The sequence below is a fragment of the Anopheles ziemanni genome (assembly GCF_943734765.1).
Source record: "Anopheles ziemanni chromosome X unlocalized genomic scaffold, idAnoZiCoDA_A2_x.2 X_unloc_26, whole genome shotgun sequence".
Lineage (NCBI taxonomy): Eukaryota > Metazoa > Arthropoda > Insecta > Diptera > Culicidae > Anopheles > Anopheles ziemanni.
In genome coordinates, this window is record NW_026689792.1 from 26,500 (window position 1) to 32,500 (window position 6,001).

The following is a 6,001-nucleotide window of genomic DNA, read 5'->3' on the forward strand; positions in this document are numbered from 1 at the left end:
ATGCAAGTGGTCTTAGGCAACAGGTGACACCCGAAATTCATCCGAAGATGGAATATCAAGTGTTTAATCACCAAGCCAGCATCCAAACACCAAGTACCCCGGGAGGACCCGATGCGTTGCGACCATCTCCAAGTTCTTGACGAACCCGCAGTGAAAGGCGGTAAGGCCTCTGGGCCGCAACGCTCGCATGTGTTAACCCGCAAACACCACTGACCGGTCGGTCCACCGCAAGGGTGGGTCCAACTAGTCCACACACGGTATGCCGCATGTGCCCCCCGGGGGGAGCACACCGCACACAACCACCAAGCATGGGTCGCCTGAAAGGATCGAAATGTACATCTCTCTTCAATGCGTAGCGCCCAGCCTGCAAACCCGTCGTTTTCGGGTGGTCTTAGGAGTCGAAACTATTCTTGGAAGATCGGCAAGCACAACGCCTTTTCCCACTTCAGGTACTTCGGCGAGCGCACTCGCGATAGGCTCAGTTTGAGGGTTTCCAATAAATGGAAAGAGTCTATAGAAGACTCAATCCGGTCTCGTGATGTTATTAGCCATCTAGCTAACGACTCCTATACATATACTACCAGCCTGGTTCGGTTACGACCTTAGAGGCGTTCAGGCATAATCCGACGGACGTAGCGTCATACCAAAGTCCGCTCGGACTAGTATTGAGCCATTGGTCCGTACCTGTGGTTCCTCTCGTACTGCACAGGAATTCCATTGAGATAGTACTTGCACACCAGTAGGGTAAAACTAACCTGTCTCACGACGGTCTAAACCCAGCTCACGTTCCCTTGAAAGGGTGAACAATCCTACGCTTTGTGAATTTTGCTTCGCAATGATAGGAAGAGCCGACATCGAAGGATCAAAAAGCCACGTCGCTATGAACGCTTGGCGGCCACAAGCCAGTTATCCCTGTGTGAGCTGTCAAACGCTGTAGTGTCAACACGTGCTGAGCGTCGCTCCGTGTTTTTCATAAAAATTTCGCGTAAAGAGTTTAAAGAACCCACGAAAGTTTGTTTAAATCGTTAAAACTAGTGCCAATCTACAGATTAGTAGTGAAAACCGCATTAAAATCATCGATTTCAACGAAAAATAAGAAAGAAAAGTGTTTGTTTACATTTTGTATGGAGAGCGGCCCGGGGCGTAGCCCCATTTGGGACTACGTGTTTTTCGGTTAAAAAAGTGTCCGGATCCTGGCCGGATGTGGTTTTTTAGATGACAGATGGTGTTTTAAAACGAAAGTCAGAGAAAACCGTATGAAAAAAGACGAATTCAGCGCAAAATAAGTGTAAATAAAGTGAAAGCACGCGGTGCAAAAATTTTGGCAGGTGAAGATTCGATCGTCCATTTTCCAGCCGGATTCGGACTCGAAGATCCGAGCGATTTCACCTAAGCCGAATCGGGCTCCGTGTCATCTGATCCAGTTTTTCAAAAAAGGACCGTTGGTGCCGGATTTTCGGGTCGTTCAAATTGACCGTTGGTGGAGTCGGTGGCCGTTGGTTTGAAGTGGCCGTTAATTCAAATCGGTCGGTAATTCAAATTGGCCGGTTATCCAAATTGGCCGGTATTTTTAATTGACCGTTGGCGGCAGTGTGTCCCGGATAGGTGTCCCGGCTGGGGGTGAAATGTTTCAAGTGTCCCGGCTGAAATATTTCATGGACCAACCATCCGGTTGAAATGTTTCAGTGAAACTTTTCAAGGTGTCTCGGCTAAGAGTGAAATGTTTCATGTGTCTCGGCTGAAAAATTTCGAGGTTCGATCATCCCGGTGAAATATTTCAGTGTGTCTCGGCTAAACTTGGTTCCGAAGTTGGCCGCCAGGCGGCGCCACCAGTACCAGCGGATTGCCAGCATTGCCACCAGGCGGCGCTTCGGGTCGTGGCGGGTGTCTCGGCTCACGGAGATTTCGAACACTGTTACCAGGCGGCGGCACTGGTGCTGAGCTTTTCAACGTCACAACCAGGCGGCGCCTTCAGTTCATCAAGTGTCTCGGCTGGTGGAGATCACCGGTTATCACAACCAGGCGGCACTCTGAGTTTTATGGCGAGTGTATCGGCTGGCGGTTTGCGGATTTGTCAACCAGGCGGCACCTGATCGCAGAGAAGAACTGAGATATAAGTTCAGATTTGGAAAGGGGAAAAAGATTGGTTTGGCCTTTTATTTGTTGGAGTTTCTATTTCGCACCGGTACTTGGCCTTCCTCCACTCCCCTTCCCCTTCCCACCTTCCCTTCCCAGACACTCCACCCTGGCTCTCCGCAACCTAACCCACTGCCCACAGCGATTTTCAGGGTTGCAGTAGGGGAATGGAGCAGGCATCGGGGGAGCCTTCGACGCGTCGGTCCGTCAGGCTCCGGTCCACCTGCGACGCTACCGCGCCATCGCCGAAGGACGACGGGGACAAAGTGATGACATCATCGGTTGCGCTGCCGTTGACTCGGCAGCGAAAGGGAGGCAGTGTCGCGCCATCGACTGCGACGCCCACTCGGCCGGTGGTGGTGGTGCAGCGGATGGCCCTGCTAGCCAGTGATATGGAGATTTCAGAGGAGAGCGACGAGGACGAGCTCAACTCAACCGTCGTCCAGCAGGTGGCCGAAGTCCCGCAGCAGGAGCCGACTATCGCAAGCCTCAGCAGCGAGTTGAGGGAGCTCCGGGCAACCGTCGAGACTCTCCTCGCTAAGGTTAGCGAGATGGAGACGGGCCGGGCGACGGCAAAGGATGGCGACGCGGAGCTGAAGACAAAGCTGAAGTTGTTGTCTCGTGAAAATCAGGAGCTGAAGCGAGACAACATTAGCCTTCGTGAGCGTGCGGCAGCCAGCGAAAGAGAACTTATGCTGCTCCAAAGTGGACTCCACTCGATGGGAGAGTTGGCGGTAGCTACGCAGCAGCAACAACAACATGTCGTCGACTCCAGTGCTGTTGGGCAAAGCCAGCATCCACCTGGCGACACTCCCAAACGAAAGCGGACCCGGGCAAGGCGCGGCAAGAAAAAAGAGGGCGAACCGACGGGCATGAACGAAGTCATCACGCCTGATGTCCCCGAGATCCCGGTCGAGGCCGTCTTGTCCCAGGCCATGGCTCCAGGAAAGCCAAAACCGAAGGTAAAGAAAGCAGCGGCTGTGGCAACCAAGATGCATGCGCAACCAGCATCCTTTGCTAAAGTCGTGGCCAAGGGAGACAAGAGAGCAGCACCACAGAAAGCGGGAAAGAGCGCTGCTAAAGTGGAGAGGCCTGCGGTGATCGTCCTCGAGGCCAACGAGGGCAAGGCCTTCCTCGACACATACAAGGCAGTGCGTTCCAAGACCAATGTGGATCAGTTCGTGGCGAGGGTTTGCCGCACAGGGGAGCGGAAGCTGTCGCTGTGGCTGAAGCCGAACACGGACTGCGAGAGTGTGCTGGCCGATGTCAGCGAAGCCATCAAGGAGGATGGAGTGGCCCACCTCCTTGTCGACAAGCAGACGGCCGCGATCACAGGAATCGACATGCTGGCGACTGTCGACGACTTGATTTCGGCGATTAAGCGACAGGCGGGGCTGACGGTTCCGGGCGAGGCAGTTCGGCTGTGGCGGCGGTACGACGGGCTGCAGAAAGCCCATATCAAGCTGCCGCGCGGGCAGTGCCAGCTTCTCGACGGTCACCGGGTCACCATAGGGAACACGAGTTGCGTCGTGCAGGCGCTCGCATCGGTCCCTGCAGGAGAGCAGCTCTGCTACCGCTGCTTTGGCAAGGGGCACCGCTCTCGCGAGTGCACCGGCCCTGACTACTCCAAGTGCTGCTTCCGTTGCGGTTCGAAGCAGCACAAGGCCAAGGAGTGCAGCTCGGGCCCCAAGTGCCTTACGTGTTCCGGACAACATCAGACAGGTTCACCGGTTTGCAGCGGAAGTAGCCAGCCGTCATGTTCCCGCTAGCTACGAACACCACTGTTAGAGGGCGTGACGCTGGGTTGAAGATCCTCCAGATCAACTTGGCGCGCAGCAGGGTAGCACAAGACCTCATGCTCCAGACCGCACGGGAGCAAAGGATCGACATTGTGCTGGCGTCGGAGATCTACCGTGTTCCACCCAATAACGGGAACTGGGCGGTGGACTCGACAGCGAAGGCAGCTGTTATAACGACCGGAGCCTTGCCCATACAGCGAGTCTGGGCAAGTAGGGTAGGACTGGTGTCGGTCCAGGTGGCGGGGGTGACCTTCATCTCTTGCTACGCCCCACCAACACCGGGATGGACGGACGAGGACTACCAGCGGCTGCTCGACGAGATCGATATCGAGGCCAGAGCACACCCCCTCGTAGTCTTGGCGGGCGACTTCAATGCCTGGCACGTGCGATGGGGCAGCGCGAGGACGAAGCCGCGTGGTGAAGATCTCGCCGAGGTCGTCGACCAGCTTGACCTGGCGATCTTGAACCGCGGCAGTGTGCCCACGTTCGTCGGCAACGGCAGTGCTACTGAAAGTGTGGTCGACGTGTCCTTCGCCAGTCCGGCCATTGAACCCGGTAACGACTGGCGGGTGCTCGACACTTTCACCAACAGTGACCACAGATACGTGAGATTCAGCGTATCCGCGACACCAGTCAGCAGCGCTTCACCACACCAGCAGAGGCAACCGCAACAACAGCACCAGCATCGCGACCGGCAGCGACAACGCGAGCAGATTGGACCGAGATGGAAGTTGCGTCAATTCCATCCCGAAGCCTTCCAGATCGCGCTCCAGGCTTCCGGGTTTGCCGAAGCGGCTGTATCACCGGCGACTCTCACCGCTGGACTTACTAGAGCCTGCGATGAGGTGATGCAGAGGGCACCGCCAGCGCAGTTTTTGGTGAGACCGGAAATGTACTGGTGGACGCAGGAAATCGGCCTTCTCAGGGAGCAGTGCAAGTCATCTGAGGATGCGATTTTGACCGCCGGAACCGGTGCACAGCGAGAGTTGGCCAGAGAACGGCACAGGAGCTGTAAGAAGGAACTCGCCCGTGCCATCAAGGCAAGCAAGGACCGTAGCTTTGATGAGATGATTGCGGAAGCTGAGGACAACGTCTTCGGCACTGCCTACAAGGTAGTAACGTCACGCCTTAAGGGTAGCCGCGTCCCCCCGGAGCGAGATCCTGCGATTCTACAGCACGTCGTGTCGGAACTCTTCCCGGATCATGGCACTTTTGAGTGGCCTGCACCGGATCGGGTCGATTGGGGGCAGACAACGCAGGAGCCAGTGAGGGAGGTATCGGATGAGGAGCTCTTGGCGATCGCGGCGCGGATGGTGCCCACTAAGGCCCCGGGACCCGATGGCATCATCAATGCGGCACTGAGGGTCGCTGTTCGCGAGCACACGGAGACGTTCCGCCGCGTGTTCCAGGAGTGCTTCGATCAATGCACCTTTCCCGCTGACTGGAAGCGACAACGACTTGCTTTGCTACCCAAGTTCGGAAGACCTCAGGGCGATCCGTCATCCTTTCGGCCTCTTGGGATGCTCGACGGATCAGGCAAGATCTTGGAGCGGCTGATCTTGGATCGCCTAAATGAACACCTGGAAGACCCAGATCACCCTCGCCTGTCGCCGTCTCAGTATGGATTCAGAAAGGGCAGGTCTACAATACAGGCGATTGAACGTGTTAAGGAGGCCGGCCAGCGTGCGATGGCCCACCGAATGACGGATCGGAGGGCTAACAAGTGTCTGATGGTGGTGTCATTGGATGTACGCAATGCTTTTAACACGGCGAGCTGGCGGTCCATCGCCAAAGCACTGCAAGGAAAGCACGTTCCGGCATGCCTGCAGCGGATACTGGAAAGCTGGTTTCGGGGACGGCTGCTGGTTTATGAGACGTCGGACGGTCCGGTCACCCGGGAATTGTCGGCGGGAGTCCCACAGGGTTCCATACTTGGTCCGACGCTGTGGAACACCATGTATGACGCCGTCCTGTCCATCGACATGCCCGCCGGTGTAGAGCTTGTCGCCTTCGCTGACGACCTCGTGCTCCTGGCACCAGGACCCACGCCAGCACTGGCCGCGAGT

The 6,001-nt window shown here is 56.3% G+C and overlaps 1 pseudogene; it reads right to left on the minus strand.

Annotated features, from left to right (window-relative positions):
* Positions 1 to 293: 293 nt before the first annotated feature.
* Positions 294 to 6,001, minus strand: part of LOC131292039 (large subunit ribosomal RNA) — an 11,036-nt pseudogene continuing 5,328 nt past the window's right edge.